The sequence below is a fragment of the Arachis ipaensis genome, chromosome B6, assembly GCF_059453495.1.
Source record: "Arachis ipaensis isolate K30076 ecotype BB chromosome B6, ASM5945349v1, whole genome shotgun sequence".
Lineage (NCBI taxonomy): Eukaryota > Viridiplantae > Streptophyta > Magnoliopsida > Fabales > Fabaceae > Arachis > Arachis ipaensis.
Window position 1 is genome coordinate 76,597,230 of NC_142441.1, and position 24,734 is coordinate 76,621,963.

Below are 24,734 nucleotides of genomic sequence, written 5' to 3' on the forward strand. Positions count from 1 at the left end.
GATTCTTGGACGAGCTCAAGCACAAGCTACCATAACAAGGAGCTCACCAAATGTCCAACTTAAGGACTTTAACTGAAAGTGCTAGGTGGGAGACAACCCACCATGGTATGATCGTTCTTTTCAGTCTTAGTTTTATTTTGTTTTGTTTTATTCTTAGTTTTATTTTATTCTAATTTTCGTAGTGGTCATTCATAATGTCTGCATCAGTATCTATATTTTGCATTCTGCATACTGCATAAAAGAAAACCACACCACGCGTGCGCGTCGGCTACGCGTGGGCGTCGATATCAATTCGGCGCTTCCATCCAAAGAATAGAAAATTGTGATGGAATCGTGCGGCTGGTGTGCTAGAGGCACAAATCGAGCTACGCGTACGTGTCCCTGACGCGTATGCGTCAATTTCATTTATTGCACATCACGCGTGCGTGTGTATGACGCGCACGCATCGAACGTCACACCTAGCCCCCTTTACTTTGAACAGAGAGTTACGCCAAAACGACGCTGGAAGCATGCGTTGCGCGCAATTTCGGCCGACGCGTACGCGTGCTTCATGCGTACGCGTCATCTGCACTTACCCCCTTTAACGCCTAGGCGTGATCCACGCGTACGCGTGGATTTGATTTCATTAACCCCCTGACCCGAAAACCCTAACCCCCTCGCATGTTTTTCTTCCCTCTCTTCCCTCCAACGTCGTTCTTCTCTCCCTCTCTTCTATTGTAACCCTCAGCAGCACTCACCACCATCACCCTCCCACCGTAGCCACCACCGACAACACCGAACCCCCACCGATGCCGCCAAACACCCTCCTTCCCCCTTCCCCCTTTCCGTCCCTCTTCTCTATCCTCCCACCCTCCCGCCACCCTAATCCCGCCGCGGACAGCACTAGAGCCGCCGTACCGTCACCACCAGCGCCGCCGTACCTCCCCCCTCTCCCTTCGTTTCCAATTCTATCACTATCTACCCAGGTTTCGCTGCTTTCTTCTCTGCTTTTTACACTCTTTTTCTGTTCAAGTTAGTCAGTTAGCATAATGTAAATTATGTTTAATTTAGGATAGCTAGATATGCATGCTTCTTAGTGGATTCTAGGTGGTTAGGTAGCTAGGTTGTGGTTAGAGGATTTAGGTCTTATAAGTGCTCCGTTCTTACTGTTTGAATTATCTGCTTTTCATAATTGCCTTGCTGTTTGAATTGGTTTCCCATTCTATTATCTGTGCTGGTAATGCTGTGCCCTATGCTGAATTATTACTGATGCTATGTCATCTTTCATTGTTTGCTTTTGTGCTAAACTGGTTTCTTGTTGATGCTGAGTATTATCTGAAATTGCTGAGCTCCTATCTGAGTCGATTTGATTCCTTGATATTGGATTCTTCATGTCTAATTTTAGTAGAATTCAAATCTGAGTTGTTATTGCTATTAAATTCTTGTTGCAAGTTGATCTTCATTGTTGATTCAGTGAATTTACTTCCTTGAATCCATATCCCTTACTATTGCTTGCTTTCTTAATTTGATGAGGCCAGGCTAATTGCTGTTTTGGATTGGCTCAATTGCTAGATTCTTCTGAATTTACATATGGTTTTCATGCTTGTAATGGTTACTGCATTCATAGGAAGTCCAAACTGATAAACTAAATTTAGGACTAGCCTGCTGTTTGTTTTGCTTTATAAAATTGCTGGCTTATTGCATGATTTCTGTTGCTGCTTTTCTGAAATTTCCTTTTCTTCCTCAAGTGCCCCATTTCGAATTCCATTTCAATTCCGCACTTGTATCTTTAAACTCAACCGTGCTTGATTGTTGGTTACCTTGGTATTCTGCTGCTGTTTTGGTTTATATTTTGCCTTGAGTTTATCTTGATTGAAATTTTTGCTCAATGCCATATTACTTGCTGGTTTTGTCCAACTTGTTCTGAGATTCGTATAAGCTGCTAATTTTGTTTGAAATTGCTACTGCTTACATTATTCTGCTGTTTGTTTTCCAGGAATGCTCCTTTTACTGTTGGAATGCTGCCCAACTTTTTTTTTTTTCTGAAACACTGTTTTACTTATCTTTCAATCATGAATTGGCTTTAGTGCTGTTGACATTGTGATTTATTTGGTTCAAACCAAGGCCATTTCATGAGATGCTGGGCTACCATTCCCATTCCAATTGGTTCCCTTCTTAATTGAATTGCATTATTGATGATTATATTTCTCTTTGTGCTTTCTTTACTACCTGATGTATCATCAATAATCTGCATTCTTTGCTTGAACATGAGTTGCTTATTCTTTAATATTATGAACTTCTGTTTTCTAGGAACTACAGTACCATGCCACTAATTTTAACTTCCCTTTTTAACTCTTGACTTCCTTGGCTTTCTAACTTCTCTCGTAGTTTTATACTAACTCCTTTCACCCCATTCAAGGCATGTTTATTGTTGTTTCTTGACAAACAAGCATTTTGCATTCATTTAATAGTTTTTAGATTGTGATTTCTGATTGAATTCTTGGAATTTTACCTTGCATTCAGTCCAATATTCTATATCTTTATAACTCACTTCATGCTTTGGCTTTCATTCCTCTTTTGCCCATCTACTGCTTATATTGCTTGCATATTATTTGCCTTCCTATTTTTCTGCTTTAGTTTGATAAATTGTATCCTGGCATTTCTATTTTTCAGGATTTCTGATCCAAAAGGGAAAGGAAAGGCTAATGCAGGCACGAAGAAAAAGGAAAAAAGGACAGTCATCTGTCACTCTGTCAGATATTCTGCATGATGATTCTTGGCGTGAGAAGAACTTCACTCCACAGGAAAAATAAGATCAATTAGTGCCTGCTTCTGACCCGGTTAAATTTGCAAACCTCTACTGTGAACTAAAATTTCCGGTCTTTGCGGAAAAGAGGCACCTCTATTTGGAAAGGACTCTCAGAATTCCACCTGCATTAAAGCAGTACACTACAGAGCAAATCAAACAGAGAGGCTGGTTCTTTCTAGAGAGGAATCTAACAGAGGTGAACGCATCTTGGGTCCGTGAATTCTACTGCAACTATTACAAAATGACCCTGGATGCAATACAGCTAAGAGGAAAACAGATCTTGGTTACTGAGGAGGCCATAGAGGATATCCTCCATTTTCAGCCTAAATCAGACGAGCCAGATGGTTTTCAGGAGGTAGAAGAATCCATGAGGTTTATGAGCTTTGACTGGGAGGCTGTGAAGCGCACCATAGCCATTGATCCTACTGTTCCCTTGGCTATGGGTAAGTCAACGGTAAACCCAAAAGAGGAATCAAGATTATCTATCTTAGTGATGAGGCTCGGCTATGGCAACAAATTCTGAGCAACTATGTTATGCCGAGCACTCACGAGACAGAGGTGCCAGCTGCTATGATAATTCTCATCTGGTGCGTTATGGAAAGCAAGGACCTGTACCTTCCACGGTTCATCCGGTAGTACATGGCTAGGGTTCATGTTCGGGGCACTCTACCATTTCCCTATCTTATTACCCAGATGGCCCACCGGGCTGAGGTTCCTTGGGAGCTTGAGGATGAGAAGCCACCAGCTGCCGACTGCAGGAAGATCATCCCACACGGCAAGAGGTTCGAAGCTCTGGGCCACATACCTCCTTCTCTTACTGCCTCCGCTGACGCAACCACATCCTCTGTAGCATCTTCAGCACCTGCTGCACCATCTACATCCACAGTACCATCTTTCACTTCCCAGCCCATCTACCTCCTAGTGCATCGCCTCTTTGAGCACCTGGATCAGATGGAGCACCGCAACCAGCGGCGTTATGAGCGGTGCGACGCTACGAGCATCTGAAGTTGATGATCAGATCGGGACATACTGACATCCCCTCCGAGCCTGACACTCCATCGGAGCCCTCTGAGGAGGAGGCGGATGAGCAGGAGGAGGATTCAAAGGCAAAGGAGGCACAGGTGGCAGACCAGCAGCAGGCCCAGCAGGCAGAGCCACAGGCCCCTATACAGATAGAGCCATAGGCCCCTACACAGCCAAAGCCCACAGAGCCAGTAGCCGCACACCCCTCAGGTAGCGATGACCCTTCACACCCGGCTTGACTGAGCATCGAGAACGATGCTATGATATAAGTGTGGAGAGGTCGCCATCTCTGGCGAATTTTATTTTGGTGAACTATTTCAAACCCTTTTCATCCTATTTTGCTTCATTCTTGTATTTTTATTTTATTTTATTTTATTTTATCTTATTTTCCTTTGAATACTTGCACATTTTCTTTTACTATACTTCTGTTTATTTCTACTTTAGTACATTTTGTACTTTGGGCTGTATATACCCTAGATATTTAGCTTGAGTTACACTCTTAGTTTATTAGTTGTGATATAGAAAAAAATGGATTATTGAGTTTAGTTACCCTTTTAGCATATGAGAATTTGGCTTAATTGAAATAGAGAGTAAACTAGAAATTTTATGTTTTTCATAATCACAACAATCCACTTAGTATATATATATATATAGTAATAAATGTTGGTAAATTGATGACATTTTCAAGGACTATATTTATTTTTTAGGAAAGCCATTTAAAGATTCACATTGATTATTGTTGAAACTTTTTTTTTTACTTGCATGACATACATGACTGATATATGGTTTTTTGAGCAAAGAACACACAACCTATGAGATTTGAGCTTAATTATATGGTTATACTATTTAACCATAATATTTTATTCTTGTGTATTTTCTTCTCTATATCTGTAACCTGTATTTTGTTCCACTCTATATGTCCAATGTTTAGTGTATTTATATGCATGCATATGATTGAGGCCATCATTTGATATTAGCTGACTTATCCCAAATAGCCTACCCTTTTTAATCACCTTTGTTTGCCACCTTAAGCCTTTTTAACCCCCTTGTTCTATATTTTACTACACCACTAGTCTTAAGCAGAAAAACAAATTAATTACCCCAAATTGAATCGTTGGTTAGCTTAAGATAGAGATTGTGTGTCAATTAAGTGTGGGGAACTGTGGGAACTTGGGTTGATAAAAGTATTTCATTGATAAAATATTTGGAATTTTTGTACCTACTCATGTGAGACCAAAATAATTAAAAACTCATGTGCATTGATATGTTATGTTTATTGTTATGAAAAAAATCCCTATAATTAAATAATAAATAAGGGGACAAAATTACCCCAGTATTAAGTTTAGTAAAAGATCAATGCATATGTGATAAAATTAAAAATAATCTGGTACATGAATGTGTGATGAAAAAGTGGGAATTATGGGTAGCTAGGCATGATCTTAGAAGTACATAGAATATGTATATGTTAGGTGAGAACTTAGGCTAGTCAAGGATTCAATTTATAGCTCACTTGGCCATACATATATCCTCACCCTTGCCTTGACCCCATTACAACCTTGAAAAGACATCATGATGTTTGCATTTGTACATTAAATATTTGTTAATTGGTTAGATGAAGAACAAAGTCTTAAAAAGCATGATTAGAGAAGAGTAGAGTGTTTAACCCCAAACATTGAGTAATTAGAGTGCATACAAGAATTCAGTGAGGGTTCAATGGCTCATCTCCATAAGTCCATGTTTGATCGTTGCTTGTCTTGCAAGTTTGTGAACTCATTTGTTTAACTCAACTCAATTGTGAATGTGTTTTAATATGATTTAGCCCTTGATTGTGCATATATGATTCCTTGAAATTTTGACTCAATTTAACCACATGTATGCTTATATATATATAGTTAGATAGTAATTAGAATTGCATGATTCATGTAGGTAGCTTGCATTTAAATAGATTGCATTGCATGAGTTCCACCATTCTGCCTTCACTCTTTTACAGTTTCTCTTGAGCTTAGCATGAAGACATGCTAATGTTTAAGTGTGGGGAGATTGATAAACCACTATTTTATGGTTTATCTTGTGCTCATTTGAGTGATTTTTATCAAGTCTTTGCTCACTTATTCATATAATTTGCATGATTTTACAATTCCTTCCTAATTCTGTGATATAGTTGAAAACATGTTTCCTAAGCCTTTAAAATGTTAATTTTAGTTATTTTTTTATTACCATTCGATGCCGTGATCTGTATGTTAAGTGTTTCCAGGCTTTATAGGGCAGGAATGGCTTAGAAGATGGAAAGAAAACATGCAAAAGTGGAAGCAACGTGAAAAATGAAGTTTTGAGAAGCTGGCAGCGACGCGCACACATGGGTGACGCGCACGCGTGCCTTGTGCAGAAAACAAGCAATGCGTACGCGTGACTGACGCGTACGTGTGACAAGGAAATTCACCAAATGATGCGCACGCGTGACCTATGCGTACGCATGACATGCGCCACGTGCAGAAAGTTGTAGAAAACGCTGGGGGCAATTTCCGGGCTCCATTTCGGCCCAATCCCAAGCCCGAGAACACAAAATAGAGGCTGCAGAATGGGGGAATCACAATCATACATCAATTATTCAAAATTTTAGGTTTAGATGTAGTTTCTAGAGAGAGAGGCTCTCCCCTCTCTCTTAGGTTTTAGGATTTTAGCATTATCTTTTCAATTTCAGAATTCTATTTTGATTTAATTAGTTTGTCTTCTACTCTTATTCATTATATCTCTCTGGTTTATCTATTTTCCCTATTGATTACTTTATGTTGCTATTTAGTTTATGAACTCCATGTTAGATTCAATTTCTATTTTATGCAATTTGAGGTATTTAAGATTTATGAATTCTTTCTTCAATTTATATTATTGATGCTTTTAATTTAATTTAGATTTTTCCAACTTGGCTTTGGAGTTGATTAATATTTGGAGACACTTGAGTTAGAAGACTCAAGAGTTAATTTGTGATTGGCCCTCTGGCCACTAACGGAGAGGATTAGGACTTGTGAATAGAAGTTGGCTCCCAACTTGACTTTCCAATATTTAGTAAGGGATAACTAAGTAGAAACAACAACCTATTACTATTAATCTCGAGAAACCCAACAAGGATAGAAACCCAACAACTTCTCCTAGCCAAGGCTTTTTATTTTAATTACATAAAACCTCTTATTAATTTTCACTGCTTTAATTTACAATTATTTACTTTTCTGTTATTTAACTCTTAAAATTTCTCAGAAAACTCATAACCAATAATAGCTACACCTCCCTGCAATTCCTTGAGAGATGACCCGAGGTTTAAATACTTCAGTTTAATTTTTACTGGGTTTGTTTAAGTGACAACCAAACTTTTGTATGAAATGATTCATTGTTGGTTTAGAAACTATACTTGCAACGAGAATTTATTTGTGAAATTCTATACCGTCAAAAAACCGTTCGTCACGCATGCATGGGAGACGCGTACGCGTGGATGCACGAGCGTGACGCTCTCCTCAAGAACGCTACGTTCTCCTGGGAGCATTCACATCATATCAACTAAAAGCCCACTTTGAGCAGCTTGGAAGTACACCTGAAGAAGCCACTGAACCAGTATAAATGGGGGGCATTTTAAATCATAGAGGACTTCTTCTGGATCTTCATTTTACTTCTTTTTCTTTTAGATCTGTTTTGTAATTTTACACTTTTTGAATTTTACTTTCTGCACATAGATTTTTTATCTCTCTCAGTCTTACTTTTATCAGAAGCTTTCTTTTCCTCTTTTGTCTCTATGCTTATTTTAATTTCCAGTTTTGAATTTCAATTTGTACTTGGAGCTATAAGTCACTAAACCCCATTTTCACTAGGGGGAGGAGCTCTGTTGGTTTTAATGAATTGATAATTCTTCTTTTCTTCTTAATTCAGGTGATCCATCTAAGAGGAAAGTCTTGTGCTTCATAGATTCAATTACCATCGAGAGAGGGATTGAATCTATTTGAATTATGTGATAAACTTAAGAAAGAAGGCATAGAATTCAGTTTGGGGTTTATCCTCTCATGATTCTCCTGATTGATACATTATGGGTTCGTATGTGAGATGTAACCTCCCTGAATTGAAATCTCGAGAGTTGTGTGGCATTTGGGATTAGAAATTGATCTTCACCTCTTCTAATGAGCAATTAGATCAAGAGATTGGCAATTGTTTGTGACAAGAGAAATTGAATCACCAAGAGATTAGGATCCAATTAGTCACAATCTGCCATAGATCTGTTCACATAATTGAGAAGGAAGTGATCAACATTAATTCATGAGAAATCAACATCTCTCATCCCTAGTGATCTCACCCATCATAAAGTCTCACTTCAATTTCTTTTTAGTTTCTCCTAACACCCAATTTCCCTATTTTATTTTGGCAATTTAGAATTCTAATCATTTACATTCCAGCTTTTACATTCTTGCAATTTACATTTCAGTTCTTCTTTCTTGCACTTTAAGTTTCTGCTATTTACACTTCCAATCATTTAATTCATTCTCTTTTACATTCAGTCATTTAAATTTACTGTCATCTATATTTTTGCACTTTAATTCCATGCTGAATATCTCAAGAAATTACAAATTGTGCGCCTAACTAGAACACCACTTAACTAAAATTGCTTAATCAAGTAATCCTCGTGGTATTGATGAAATGTCATTTTGTGCATGTTTCACTAGCAATTTTTATCTATTTTTACTTGGTTTCCATACATATTTAGGCAATAAGTAAGTGCTTGGATGAGAAATTCATGCTTGTCCTGATTCAATCAAATATTGTTGATTTTATGCATTTTCATGAGATTTTTGCAAGATTTAGTTGATAATATGAATGATGCAAGATTTGATGATTATGCCGAGGCTTTGATGTATCTGTTTGGTTGATGACAGGCAAGAAAGAAGTAGAAAAGTGGAAAAAAGCATTTTGCTAAGGACACGTACGCGTGGGTGACGCGTACGTGTCAAAATGTTGATTTTGGAAAACCATTCGCATGAGTGGGTGACGCGTATGTGTGGATATGAAGAGCGTTCTCCACCATCGAGCGCTACGATCTCTGCCAACGAGCGCCTACGACAAAGTGCAAAATTGGGATTTGAAGTTTAGCCATGCACACGTCACGCGTACGCGTTGATGTGACATTTTGGGAACAAGCACGCAAACATGTGGATGAAGCATCAGTGCAGAAGTGATATTTCACGATCCACGCGTACGCGTAGGTCATGCGTATGCGTGGGTAGCATTCTTTGCACGAACACTACGCTCGTTTAGAGAGCCCTGCAAGGGATGCGTATGCATGGGTGACGCGTACGCGTCGATGTACCAGATTTCCAAAGCACACGTATGTGTATGGGACGTATACATGTGGGTGTAAAAGCGCTCGGTTCTCCAAATGAACACTACGCTCTCCTGGAAGTGAATTTCTGCTCAAATTAACTTCATTCCAAGCCTGTTTGAACCACAAGCAAGCAAGCCCACTCATATCACTCAATGAAGGCCATAAGGATCATCCAGAATAGGAATTTCATTTAATTGTAATTTGTTTTCAATTTCATTTCAATTTATAATTTAGGAAAGCCTATATAAAGGCTTTAGATTCAAGAATTAAAAGAGGCTTTCACGGACAGTAGGAGTAGGAGTAGAATGGAAGGCTGGAGGATTAGAGACTCTAGAGCTCTCTTGGAGGATTAGAGACTCCAGAGAGCTTAGAATAGTTGGATACACTTTCTTTTCAGCAATTTTACATTCTAGTTGTACTGAGCTCAATTTACTTTTATTGCAATTTCAATTTCCTGCACTTCTATTCTTCTACAACTTTACATTTCCGTTCATAATTCAATCTGATTTTTTTCATGCATTTTAAGTTTCTGCAAGTGTCTTAGAGCGATGACCCATTGAAGCCCAACTCGTTAAGGGAAAAAGCTCTATTGTGATTCATATGAATTAATTGAAATTCTTCTTCCTCTCAATTCACTTGGATAGCTAAGAGATACCTTCTGTTTTGATTTGATCCATTCACTCCGGAAGGGGGTTTGGACCCATTGAATTTCCATGTGAGCTTCGGAAGGGGAATCATGGAAATTTGAACTGAAACTCTATCTCTCACAAATCTCTTGATCAACACTATTCGGGAGGAATTGAGATCTTGAGAATTTGTGTGGCTTATGGATGAGAGACATGCACTTAACCTCTTCTCATGACAATTATATCAAGGAATTGGCAATATTGATTGTGATTAGAGAGATTGGATTGCCAAGGAATTGGGATCGAATCAATTTCAATCTGCCATAGATCTATTCATATAATTGAGAAAGAAGTTGTGACCCATTTGATTCATTGTGGATTATGATATCTCCAATCCCTGATGAGTCTTTCTTTCTGTTACTTGTTCTTGAGTTCACTTTAATTTCTTTGATTCACAGCTTCTTTTAATTTCCCAGCACCCAATCCCTATACATTTGATGCAATTTACATTCTGCACTTTACAATTCATTGCAATTTACTTTCTTTTGATCAAATCTCACTCAATGCACTACTTTCAGCTTGACTAGACTAATCACCTCACTAAAGTTGCTTGATCCATTAATCCCTGTGGGATTGACCTCACATTCGTGAGTTTTACTACATGATGCAACCCAGTACACTTGTCGGTGAGTTTGTGTGAAATCGATTTTCGCTCATCAGGGATCGACCTCACTCTAAGTGAGTCTTATTACTTGATACGACCTGGTATACTTGCCGGTAGTTAATACGTGAAATTTTAATTTTTATGTATCATGTTTTTGGCACCGTTACCGGGGATTGGTAAAGATTAACAATGATTAAGTAGGTGGTATTCTAGATTAGGCATTTTTCTTTCATTTTGCTTAAAGCATGTAACGACCCAATTTTCAATATGTCTAGGTCATACTGGAAACTGAGCTCTACCAATTTGTCTTCCTAATTATTATCTATTATTTATCATATGAGCCTGATTCGTTGTTAAAAGCGTAGTTAATTTGTGACGTATTTTTTTCTTTAAATGTTTGGATTAATAGACAGAATCATTCATAATCAACTCACAACTGATAATAGATAAAACAGTTATAAGCAACCACACATAAATACACAAGTAGCTAGCAATATTCAGTGATTCAGCCCTTATTAGAGTATAGACCTTTAGTTAGAACACCCCTAGATATAGCTAGATAATAACTATATACATATACATACATACAACATCCCAGGTCCTGACCTATTCAAGAGGTCTCAAAGCTGGCACCTAGGCTAGCCTAGACTCTATACTCACCTAGTCCCTCTAAACTACTAAAGCGAGGGAAAGTACGTTCTAGGTCTTCATAACTCAAGTCAGGTGGAACGTCATCAAAAGGTAGAACGTCATCTGCTACTCCTCTGCACGATCAGACATTGCTATAGGACGTCTCTCTGGTACCTCATCAAGTAGCCATACAATAGGAGTCTCGTACATAGAATTTAGATTATAGTTCACGTACAAACGGGGTGTAGACATTGGCTGGTCTCATAGTATATACATAAACAGAAAACGATATTCACCCTATACTCAGAAGACTACCTAGAGCGGAATCCTTTTTGCAAAAGGTCGTCAGCGAACTACGGAAAGAAACTCTTGCTTCCATCTGAAGGGGGAAGGGAGAGAGAAGGGGTAAGAACTGGGGAGTTCTTAGTAGGGTCGGGGTTATTAGTTACATTCATTGATTCTATGTTGTTTAGCAGACTATTAGCAAAATACAAAGAAGCAGTAAATAGAAAACATAGATAAGTAGAGAAGATAAAGAAAACAGATAGCAGAACACAGAGAGAAGAATACAAGAAAATAACATAAACACAAAGAATAGAATACACACAAAGAAAACATACATTAATATAACAAACATAATGGAAAAAATGCACAACCAAGTATGATGCATGTCTAACCCTAATGCAGGTAATGAGCTCATCTGTCGGTTTCTACCCGCTCCCAACGTAACCCGAAGCAGCTGAAATGGGTATGGCTTTCCAGTCAACATAGGTACAGTTCTCACTAACTGACGTATGGGTCATATCCTCTGTAAGCAGACTCTGCCTTACAGGTGACGGCATTCCAGCCGTGTATGAAATAATATCCTCTGTAAGTGATCCCAGGTTATCAGTTGTAGGTATAGCTCTCAATAGCTGTGTAGCACTGGAAAATGTTCTGTGGTCATACCACTATCTATCTGACTGCCTTCAAGTAGCAGATCATCAAAAAAATAATTCTAGAGTTGCCTTAAGGCAACAAATGACCTCTCAATAGGTCATCTGCTCTGATTTTTCTGTTTAACGTTGGTATTTAAAGCTTATGTGAATTTCGGTATGAATAGTTAGCCTGTCCCACGTATAGGTTCATTAAGTCTATACTGAAACAGTTTAACTTTTCATATAATACCTAACCCTAGTCGCAACTCAAGTACTAACTAAGTTGCCCTAGTTCGTTCACTAGTCTCTGTCTGTTTTTCTGTCGTTAAAATTTTATAGACTTTTTCTTTGGTTTTTATCTTTTCTTTAACTCTTTATCTTTTCTTTATCTTTGCCTCACTAACATGTTATTACCACTCCCTAAGTGTTTTATGAAGATAATTATGAGATTCTGCAATTAAAGTTATCTTTCTAAAGCTCTTACAGAAAACTGCAATTATTTTATTTTTATTAAAATATTATTTTTAATTAAATATTATTATTTAATATTTTATTATTATTTATCGTTTTATTAATATATTTTCGAAAATTACCTTCCTTTAACCTTTTACTTTATAAATTCACTTTTTACCACCCGTAACTTTTAATATTTCTACTTTAACCACCCTAACTTTCAGAAATTACAAAATAACCCCTCAAACACCAAAATATTTACTTCCTTGCCCTTTCTAAGATCTAAAAGGTGTTCTTCAACGTTCTTCACCACACTCAAAGTTTTCTTCGTGTTCTTCGTATATTCTTCAGATTCTTTCTCTGTTTTTACCCGTTTTTCAGTCTTTTCTGCAATCGATTTTTACCAAAATTCAAAATAAATTCCCAGCCACTAAAACCCCATCTTTTCTACATGATTTCAACACAAATTGAACCTCAATTTAAGCTCTAGGGTTTCATTTTCCAGCAGCCACAAGAACACACATTCATTGCTTGATTTTCATCAAATTTTATCAAATTTTCACCAAAATTTCAACAAGAATTACTCATACAAACAATCAATTTCAAGCACAGCCAAACCATATCGTAATCACACAACTCAAACACAATCAATCAAGATTAAATTCGTCAAACCCTACCTTGATTTGCTGCTCCAAATCCGGTTACTCTTTGAAGTGTTCTTAAAGCACTTTTTCCTCCTCAAACACATCAAGAACAACTTTAAAACTCTAAACCGTCAACTAAACGAACTTCAGCAGCATCTTAGGAAGGTTATCCTCACCTTAAACGTGCAGGAAATCAAAGATCCTTGGCCCACAAGTCAAGCTAAGCAAGAGATCTAAGGAAGAACATCAAGAAAACACTTGTTTAAGAATGTTTCCTTGAAAACCGAATTGAAGAGGGAGGGAGACAGCCATCTCACCTTATTTCCATCCTTGATAAGTTACATGGTTATGTAGAGAAAGAAGAGAGGATCATTTTGGTGAAATCAGAGTTTTGATTTGAGTTTTAGTTCAGAAGAAATCAAGCTTTGAAGATTAAGTGTTCATGAAAGTTTCTCTCTTTTATCTCTTGTTATTTTTGTCCAAAATGATAAAATGAGACAGCCTTGGAGGTCTTGGGAGTGTAAAGTGAGTTGTGATTGGTTGGCTTGGAGGTGGATTAAAATAATATTAAAATATCTCTGGTGTACAACTACTAAAACTAGATGTATCAGAACACTCGTAAAAACATCTCTAAAAATTATTTTCTGAGCTACTAGCATAAATGACACTAGTAACATGTTTATTGTAAGAATAAAACATGTATGATGAGGCCTTAGCATTGCTAAAGTCATCAGAGAGTGCTGGTGCTAAGCTGCACCAGTAAACCGTAAACTAACCGATTTTCTGTTTTTAACTAAAACAGACCAGGTAACCTTATAATATCATTCAAGCATTTTCTAATAATAATATAATGATAGTATTATACTATTATCTCTCTCCTCTCATGAATTGAGTCCGGTTCATCAAGAAGAGACTATTTACGAAAATCAGAATCAAAACTGCCAACCGATACGGTTCAAAAACTAGGTTCTTCGTGACCGCGTTATCAGGCTTGCCTCGGAAAATGTTCTAGCTTAAGGATGACATAATGACAATGAGGGTTGAGATACTTTATGATATATCAAAGGTTTTTCCCTTACTGATCTTCTGGAGAAATCCGTACTCTCAGAAAAGATCTCATGTACTCGAAAATCAGGGTTGTTACAAAGCACACTAACTGTTCGACACTTTGTGTCATCTAACTCTCTAACAACACGCTGTCATTAGAGTGTACATTTTTTGTTTGTGATTGTGCATGCTAGGAGGAAGGAGAGGAGCATCTACATCTTTTGATTCTGAACCTGAAAGAACCTTCTTGAGATTTAGGAGAGAAGTAAGAGGGAAGGGGTAATTGGTGAAGAAGACTCAGAAGAAGAGAATCAAGTCATGGAGGACAATCTGCATACACCATTCTAGAAGGGTGTTGGCTTCATACACCATTCCTAACCCAAAGAACTGTTGAAGCAGCATAGTTACTCCAAATGACCATGCTAATAATTTTGAGTTGAAGCCTCAACTGATCACTTTGGTACAAAATAATTGCTCTTATGGAGGGGGTCCTCTTGAAGAGCCTAATCAACACTTGTCTGTCTTCTAGAGGATATTTGACATGGTTAAGACAAATGGTGTATATCCAAACATATACAGGTTGTTGTTATTCCCATTTTCCCTTAGGGATAAGGCAACTCAATGGCTGGAGACTTTTCCCAAGGAGAGCATCAATAACTGGGATGATTTAGTGAGCAAATTCCTAGCTAAATTTTACCCAACTCAGAGGATCATCATGTTGAAAACAGAGGTGCAAACTTTCACACAAATGGAGGGAGAGTCACTCTATGAGGCATGGAAAAGATACAAAGCTTTGATAAGGAAGTGCCTACCTGACATGTTCAGTGAGTGGGTAAAACTGCATAACTTCTATGAGAGCCTAACTCTAGAAGCAAGAAAGGCATTAGATTACTCTGCAGGAGGCTCACTCCAGATGATGAAAATAGCTGAAGAAGCTCAAGAGCTCAAAGACATTGTTGCCAACAATCAATACTTCTATTCCTCACAAAGGCAACGCAACCCAACACCAAAGAAGGGTGTATCGGACCTTGAAGGTGTGGATACTATATTGGCATAGAACAAATTAATGTATCAACAAATCCAACAACAAATGGAAATGATGGTGAAAAGAATAGATGGACTTCAACTAGCTGCAGTAAGAACAGCAAGTCAACCTTCAAAAGAATGGAGCCAAGGTGAAGAAGGTTTTGAGAAATCCAACAATGAGCAACAACCAGAGCAAGTTCAGTACATGCATAACACCTCAAGTTCTTCTCAAAATGACTTCCATGGTGATACATACAATTCATCATGGAGGAATCATCCCAATATGAGGCGGGGTGATGATCAAAATCAATGGCAGAGGAACCACAACTCTAACAATTTTCACAACACAAACAACCAAAATCATCCATCCAATAACACTAATGATGCCAAGGCATCTTAGGCTAGTTTCACTAGCATTTTTCTGTTAGTTTTAGTTGTTTTATGCATTTTCTTGAGCTTAAAGTAACCAAGAATGGTTAAATGAATAACAAAGCAATGAACCATCCAAACAGTATGATTTTGATGCAAATTCCATGAGTTTTTAGTATATTACTTGAATGCTATGAATGGAAGATTTCTCATGAAATTTTGCAAGACTTTGATGCAATTGTTTGGATGATTTCAGGGAAGAAGAGGCTAGGCAAGGAAGCAACAAAATCAATAAAGGAAGCTTGAATATCACATGTGGAGTTTAAGTTCCAGTTTAAGCTTAAATTGGAACTTAAACTACCAAGCCATATAATGCTGGAAAGGGCGTTTAAGTTCCAGTTTAAGCCTAAACTGGAGCTTAAACGCCAGAATCATGAAGGCTAGGAAATGCTGGAACTGGCGTTTAACCTCCAGTTTAACCTTAAACTGGAAGTTAAACGCCAGAATGAGAATTTCACCAAGGGAGCATTTCCACGTTTAAGCTCCAGTTTAACCTTAAACTGGAGCTTCAACGTGTTCGACACAAATTCTCACCAAAGAAGCATTTCCACGTTTAACCTCCAGTTTAACCTTAAACTGGAGGTTAAACGCCAGAAGTAAGAAAGGCACCAGGAGCATTTCCACGTTTAAGCTCCAGTTTAACCTTAAACTGGAGCTTAAACGTGTTCGACTATTTCTCTCCTCCAGGGTTGCTTTCTCATTTCCACGTTTAAGCTTCAGTTTAACCTTAAACTGAAGCTTAAACGTGTTCGACCCAATTGCTCCTCCAGGGTTGCTTTCTTCATTTCCACGTTTAAGCTTCAGTTTAACCTTAAACTGAAGGTTAAACGTGTTCGACAATTCACACTCCTGGGTTGCTTTCTTCCATTTCCACGTTTAAGCTTCAGTTTAACCTTAAACTGAAGCTTAAACGTGTTCGACTATTTCCCTCCTCCAGGGTTGCTTTCCCATTTCCACGTTTAAGCTTCAGTTTAACCTTAAACTGAAACTTAAACTTCAACTTAAACGTCACTTTTTGAAAGGGGTTTCTGGGCCAAATATATTGAAGTTTAAGTTAGCATTTGAGCACAAACATTAACTTAAACGTATTATGGTATGAAACCCAATTGAATATCATGTTTATGGGATTGGGCCTGAAGAATTGATGAGTCTGGAGCTTCAATTTGTTGAGTCTTGTGTATTACTTGATTATCACTAAGTTGGTTCAATGAATGTTACAGAATTGGATCAGCAGCCTCATCAGGATTATGGATCTTAAACCCAAAGCAAAAGGAAATCAGGGAAAGGCCTCAAAGCCCAAGAAACACAACAGAAGCTCAATTTAGAAAGTGTATAAATATGATAGAATTTAAGTTGGTTGAGACACACACTGGAGGAGATTTATACACGGGAACTTTGGATCATTTTCTTTTTAGTTTTGTAATTGAATTCAGAGCTATGACTCACTAAACCCCTTTCATTGGGTTAGGGAGCTCTATTGTAATTCAATGAATCAATAATAGTTTTATCTTCTTCTTCAATCTTTTCTCTTGAATTTTGTTAGAAAGTTTCTCGATCTAATTCCATTGGGTAGTTGTCTTGGGAAAGAAACTACCCATAATTGGAATCCTTCGGAACCTTGGGAAAGGAATGGAGGATTCATGCTAGAGAAGCTTTCTCACAGTGAATTGGATTGGGGTTTGGATGGATATTGTGACATGTAATCCTACCAAATTGTGGTTCATGAAACCGTGTGGTATAATCAGTGATCGAGCATCATCTCTTCTTATGAACATTTAAACCAAGGGATTGGGAATTTGTTTGTTTTTAGAGAGAATTGGTGAGCCAAGGGATTGGGATCCAATCATATAAGATTGCCAAGCAAAATTTAATGAATGCATTGGTTGAGGAAGGGATAAAAGTTGTTTTGATTCGGAGATCTCAATATCTCCTAACACCCAATGAATTCCCATTTCTGATTTACCACTTTCTCTTTACATTCTGCAATTAAATTCATGCAATCACCCCCATCCCTTTTAATTTCAGCAATTTAACTTCTCGCTCTTTAATTCATGCAATTTTACATTCCGCAATTCTCATCTAAATCTTGATTCCGCTCAACTAGAACATACTTATAATTCGAATTGCTCACTCAAACAATCCTTGTGGGATTCGACCTCACTTTATTGTGAGTTTTTACTTGACGATAACCGGTGCACTTGCCCGAAGGAATTTCGCCGATCGTGCAATTTCCTAAATCGTAGCATAACAAGTTTATGCACATCAAGTTTATGGCGCCGTTGCTGGGGATTGGTTTTCGATTGACAATTCTCAAATTGAAAGTTAACTAGATTGAGCATTTTTCTTGCTTTGTTAATTCAGTTCAAGTTACTTGTTGAATTTTAATTTCTGCACTCTGTTACATGCTTTCTTTCTTTATGCCTTTAAATTCAAGCAACTAACTCACTGACTCACTAACTATTTGAATTAATTCCTCAACTGCTCTAACCATACTCTTCCATTAACCAAGAGTATTTCACTTGTTTGGTGCCTGTGCTGTGTTCTTGTATGATAGGTAGGAGAGGAGAGACATCAACTCCTCCATATACCGAACCAGAGAGGACCCTTCATAGACTTAGAAGGGAAGCAAGAGGGAAGAGAGTACTGAGAGAAGAGGAATCTGAAGGAGAATCTGAGGACAATTTTGAGGAAGCTTTAGATCTCAACATGGATAGAGAAGTTCACAACCATGAGAGGGCTGATGGAAACAATGCCATTCCTGAGAGGAGGGTTCTTGGTTCATACATAAACCCAACCTCTGGGCATTGTGGTAGCAGCATTCAGAAACCACCCATTCAGGCCAATAATTTTGAACTCAAACCACAGCTAATATCACTTGTGGAGGATCATTGTTCATTTGGTGGGAGTGCTAATGAAGATCCAAACCAACATCTCACAAAATTCCTGAGAATTTGCGACACTGTGAAGTCCAATGGAGTCCAGGACGATACCTATAAACTGCTCTTGTTCCCATTTTCACTTAGGGACAAGGCAGCTAAGTGGCTGGAATCATTCCCAAGGGGGAGCCTAACAACCTGGGATGAGGTGGAAAGCAAGTTTCTGGCACGTTTCTACCCCCCACAAAAGGTCAATAGGCTTCGATCTGAGGTTCAGACTTTTAGACAACAAGATGGTGAAACTCTCTACGAGGCATGGGAGAGGTTCAAGGATTTGACAAGGAAATGCCCACCAGACATGTTCCATGACTGGGTGCAATTGCATATTTTCTATGATGGACTTTCTTATGAATCAAGGAAGGCTGTAGACCATTCATCAGGAGGTTCATTGAACAGGAAAAAGACTGTGGAAGAAGCCATTGAAGTGATTGAGACAGTGGCTGAGAATGAGTACTACTATGCTTCAGAGAGACACAACACTAAGGGAGTCATGGAGCTGAACCATGTTGATACAATTTTAGCCCAAAACAAGGTGTTTGCCAAGCAACTAGCAGAGCTCACCAGGAAATTAGAAACAAAGCAAGTGGCTGCAATACACACACAAGATCAAGAGGAAGTAAGCACTGAAGGAGGTGATTGGGAAGAGGCCAATTATGTAGGAAATCAACAAAGGCAACCATATGATCCACATTCCAACACTTGCAACCCAGGCTGGAAAAACCACCCAAACTTTGGGTGGGGAAACCAGCAAAACCAACATAACAAGTCCACATACCAAAACTCCAACCAAAGATCATACCAAGCCACACAAAACACTTACTCCCAACCATCATATCATGGCCTAAATAATCAACCTACCCAACCTAATCTGAACCAACAATTTCAAGATCAATTAAACAGGATAGAAGGAATGCTGGCAAACATGGGTCAGGACATAAGTGAGTTGAAAAGCTTTAGGGATGATGTGAGATCTACCTTAAGGAACCATGGTGAAAAACTCAAGAGGATGGAGTCTCAAGTAGGAGAGCTATCTCAACAGGCCCCCAAGTCAACTGCAGTGTTCCCTAGTGACACAGAAAAGAATCCTAAAGGGGAACAAAAGGGAGTGAGATGGGAAGAATGCAAGGCCATCACCATATTGAAGGAAGTCTCAGAAGAAGAAGGAATCAGACCCTCAGAACAGGAACCGGAAATCTTGAAGGAAGGTGTGGAGGAAGCTAAGCAGGAAAGTGAAACTAAGCAAGCCAAGGAACTGCAAAAAGGCATGCTGGAAACATACCAACCAAAAGCACCATTTCCTCATAGGTTAGGAGGAGGTGAAAAAGGGAAAACCTATTCAATGTTTTTAGAGACATTTAAGTCTCTCCATATCAATATTCCCTTCCTTGAGATTCTCCAGCAGATGCCTACACATATCAAGTATTTAAAGGAATTGCTGAGCAAGAAAAGAGTTTTGAAGGGAGGACAAACTGTAATAATGAACAAAGAATGCAGTGCCCTCATCAAGAAGGACATAGTCTCTAAGAAAACAGACCCAGGAAGTTTTCATATCCCCTGCATCATAGGGGAAACAAAAATTGACAAAGGATTCTGTGATCTAGGAGCTAGCATAAATGTGATGCCTCTGACTCTTATGAAGAGGCTACAACTGAATGAGGTGAGATCCACTGATGTAATCATACAACTGGCTGACAAAACTCAGAAGCAAGCTGAAGGGGTAGTTGAGAATGTGCTGGTGAAAGTGGGAAATTATTTCTTCCCTGCAGACTTTGTCATTTTGGACATGGAGGAAAGCTACCTACACCCTATCATTCTGGGAAGGCCATTTCTAGCCACTGCTAGAGCGCTCATAGATGTAGAACAAGGAGAGCTAATTTTGAGAATACATGATGAACAGCTCATTTTCAATGTTTTCAAACCTGCATCTGAGCCTGAACCAGAACCTGAAAAGCCTAAGGATGATAGTAGCCATCTGTGTTTGGAGGAAAGCAATCCAGCAGCTGAAACTCTGAAATAGTCCTTGGAAGGCAAACAAGAATTGCAAGAGTTAAAGCCACAAGAATCAATAGAAACAGATCAGAAGGATCCTCCTGGCATAAGGGTCAATGAAGAAATCCTCAAGAGAAAGGGAAGAATTGTAAAGAAAGTGCCAAGAGGGTGGAGAAACAAGAAAATTCCCACTGAAGGTTTCTCTCTGGGAGATAAAGTGATATCAAGTCATTATCTGCCAATCCCACCTGGCCTCAAAACCATTCCTTCCCAGCTCCCTCAAGTGTTCACAATCAGGAAAGTTCTTTCTATGGAACATTTGGAAATCATGAAGGAATCAAATGGGGACGTTTTCATAGTGAGAGGAGAAGACATCAAGCACTACAATCCACCCTAACAAGGGGCAACCGTCAAGCTAATGACGTTAAAGAAGCACTTGTTGGGAGGCAACCCAACCTGAGGTAATACTCCCTTGCTGTTTCTTTTATTTGTTTCAATAAAAAGGTGAAGTAGTTTCTGTGCATTGCAAAGAATTAAGTTTGGTGTTTCACACCAAACAATGAATTCGTGGATCAATAATTCAAAGGGGAATGTGTGACTCTAAGTTTGGTGTTCCACCACACAGATCAACTGAACACAACAACCTTTGAATTATATGAAAGGAACAACCATTCTAAGCAATCACAGGAATGCTTAAAATCCTTAGCAGCAACTTCATTCCAAGGAGAATTCAAGGACTCAAAGAGCAGAGGAGTAAGTAGGAGACTAAGTTTGGTGTTCACACACCAACTTAAGACTCAGACACTTGCCCATACATAGTTGAGCTAACCACTCAAGTGCTTGAGAAGCAAGCAACTTCATCACTCTTTGCAGGAAAGGAAACAAGGATCTGAGAAAGAACATGAAGCAACAACTAGGAGAAGAAGGAGAAATCAAATTGTTTCCTGGCAACAAAGAGAAAACAAGAAATTTTACAAGGTGGTGGTGTTCCTTGACCATTCTTTAAAAGGCAAACAAAAGCATGCTTGTTCTGGTTTAAACTGTAATTGTTGAATCTTTCTGGAATGTGAAGTTTTTAGTATGTTTGTCTGTTTATTGCTTTGAATAAAGTGAATGCCTAGATGTTTGGATATAACTTCACCTTCTTAAACAAATGCCTGCCATGCTTGTTCTGTTTCCAAAAATAAAAGAAAAGTTTGAACAAAAGTAACTTGGCTCAATTAGTGACAAATCAAGTAGAATTAAGTGGTGGTATGCATGCTTGATTGTTTAGTCAGATCACTGGAAATAGAGTGTAGAATTATCATTTTTTGTGTAGAAATTGAAAACTGTCTATGGATCTTGATGAATAAATGTCTTTGGCCATGAAAAAGAAAGAAAAAGCCACTGAAAAAGGGCAACCAAAAAGCAAAAAAATTGAGAAAATAAGCTAGGCACCAATGGTTTGAACTTCTGAGACAAATGCCTGTGGTGTTTATGTATTAAGGATATGCTTGGATGAATAGGTTCTGAGGAGTGTTTCAACACTTGGTAACTTGGGTTAACTAACCCGGGATTATCAACCAAAAGTCCATTATCAAGAGCAACCTAAATACAAAACATTTAGTCACACAAAGAGGTGCTGGGCACCAATGTCTCAAGAAGAAATGTGAACTAAAATGCCTGGAGTGGATATGTGTAGTGCACTGATAAGAAAAAGAAAATGCCAAAGGCTTGTGCAACACATGACACTAAGCAAACAAGGAGCAAAGGAGCTCTAAGAAAAAGAAAAGAAAAACAAAGAAGAGAAAAGTGCCAAGGACATAAGAATAACAAGAGGCCATAGCAGTGTTTGATGGATGCAATGAAAAAGTGATAATCTTACCTGATAAGAATGAAAAAGTGATGCTGCAACTTTCTGCATAAAACCCTTTTGATGAACTTCAAATGCTTGCTAATATAGCCAATGTAATTGCTTTCTGTTTCATACTTTCTTCTCAAATAACTCAGGACTTGCTTAGGGACAAGCAAGTATTAAGTTTGGTGTTGTGATGCCAAGGCATCTTAGGCTAGTTTCACTAGCATTTTTCTGTTAGTTTTAGTTGTTTTATGCATTTTCTTGAGCTTAAAGTAACCAAGAATGGTTAAATGAATAACAAAGCAATGAACCATCCAAACAGTATGATTTTGATGCAAATTCCATGAGTTTTTAGTATATTACTTGAATGCTATGAATGGAAGATTTCTCATGAAATTTTGCAAGACTTTGATGCAATTGTTTGGATGATTTCAGGGAAGAAGAGGCTAGGCAAGGAAGCAACAAAATCAATAAAGGAAGCTTGAATATCACATGTGGAGTTTAAGTTCCAGTTTAAGCTTAAACTGGAACTTAAACTACCAAGCCATATAATGCTGGAAAGGGCGTTTAAGTTCCAGTTTAAGCCTAAACTGGAGCTTAAACGCCAGAATCATGAAGGCTAGGAAATGCTGGAACTGGCGTTTAACCTCCAGTTTAACCTTAAACTGGAAGTTAAACGCCAGAATGAGAATTTCACCAAGGGAGCATTTCCACGTTTAAGCTCCAGTTTAACCTTAAACTGGAGCTTAAACGTGTTCGACACAAATTCTCACCAAAGAAGCATTTCCACGTTTAACCTCCAGTTTAACCTTAAACTGGAGGTTAAACGCCAGAAGTAAGAAAGGCACCAGGAGCATTTCCACGTTTAAGCTCCAGTTTAACCTTAAACTGGAGCTTAAACGTGTTCGACTATTTCTCTCCTCCAGGGTTGCTTTCTCATTTCCACGTTTAAGCTTCAGTTTAACCTTAAACTGAAGCTTAAACGTGTTCGACCCAATTGCTCCTCCAGGGTTGCTTTCTTCATTTCCACGTTTAAGCTTCAGTTTAACCTTAAACTGAAGGTTAAACGTGTTCGACAATTCACACTCCTGGGTTGCTTTCTTCCATTTCCACGTTTAAGCTTCAGTTTAACCTTAAACTGAAGCTTAAACGTGTTCGACTATTTCCCTCCTCCAGGGTTGCTTTCCCATTTCCACGTTTAAGCTTCAGTTTAACCTTAAACTGAAACTTAAACTTCAACTTAAACGTCACTTTTTGAAAGGGGTTTCTGGGCCAAATATATTGAAGTTTAAGTTAGCATTTGAGCACAAACATTAACTTAAACGTATTATGGTATGAAACCCAATTGAATATCATGTTTATGGGATTGGGCCTGAAGAATTGATGAGTCTGGAGCTTCAATTTGTTGAGTCTTGTGTATTACTTGATTATCACTAAGTTGGTTCAATGAATGTTACAGAATTGGATCAGCAGCCTCATCAGGATTATGGATCATAAACCCAAAGCAAAAGGAAATCAGGGAAAGGCCTCAAAGCCCAAGAAACACAACAGAAGCTCAATTTAGAAAGTGTATAAATAGGATAGAATTTAAGTTGGTTGAAACACACACTGGAGGAGATTTATACACGGGAACTTTGGATCATTTTCTTTTTAGTTTTGTAATTGAATTCAGAGCTATGACTCACTAAACCCCTTTCATTGGGTTAGGGAGCTCTATTGTAATTCAATGAATCAATAATTGTTTTATCTTCTTCTTCAATCTTTTCTCTTGAATTTTGTTAGAAAGTTTCTCGATCTAATTCCATTGGGTAGTTGTCTTGGGAAAGAAACTACCCATAATTGGAATCCTTCGGAACCTTGGGAAAGGAATGGAGGATTCATGCTAGAGAAGCTTTCTCACAGTGAATTGGATTGGGGTTTGGATGGATATTGTGACATGTAATCCTACCAAATTGTGGTTCATGAAACTGTGTGGTATAATCAGTGATCGAGCATCATCTCTTCTTATGAACATTTAAACCAAGGGATTGGGAATTTGTTTGTTTTTAGAGAGAATTGGTGAGCCAAGGGATTGGGATCCAATCATATAAGATTGCTAAGCAAAATTTAATGAATGCATTGGTTGAGGAAGGGATAAAAGTTGTTTTGATTCGGAGATCTCAATATCTCCTAACACCCAATGAATTCCCATTTCTGATTTACCACTTTCTCTTTACATTCTGCAATTAAATTCATGCAATCACCCCCATCCCTTTTAATTTCAGCAATTTAACTTCTCGCTCTTTAATTCATGCAATTTTACATTCCGCAATTCTCATCTAAATCTTGATTCCGCTCAACTAGAACATACTTCTAATCCGAATTGCTCA

At 38.2% G+C, this 24,734-nt stretch overlaps 1 non-coding gene across 1 annotated transcript; it reads right to left on the reverse strand.

Annotated features, from left to right (window-relative positions):
* Nucleotides 1-18,735: 18,735 nt before the first annotated feature.
* On the reverse strand, nt 18,736-18,839 carry LOC148561403 (small nucleolar RNA R71). Its single transcript, XR_015886399.1, has one exon. It is a non-coding gene; the product is annotated as a small nucleolar RNA R71 (small nucleolar RNA).
* Nucleotides 18,840-24,734: the final 5,895 nt, after the last annotated feature.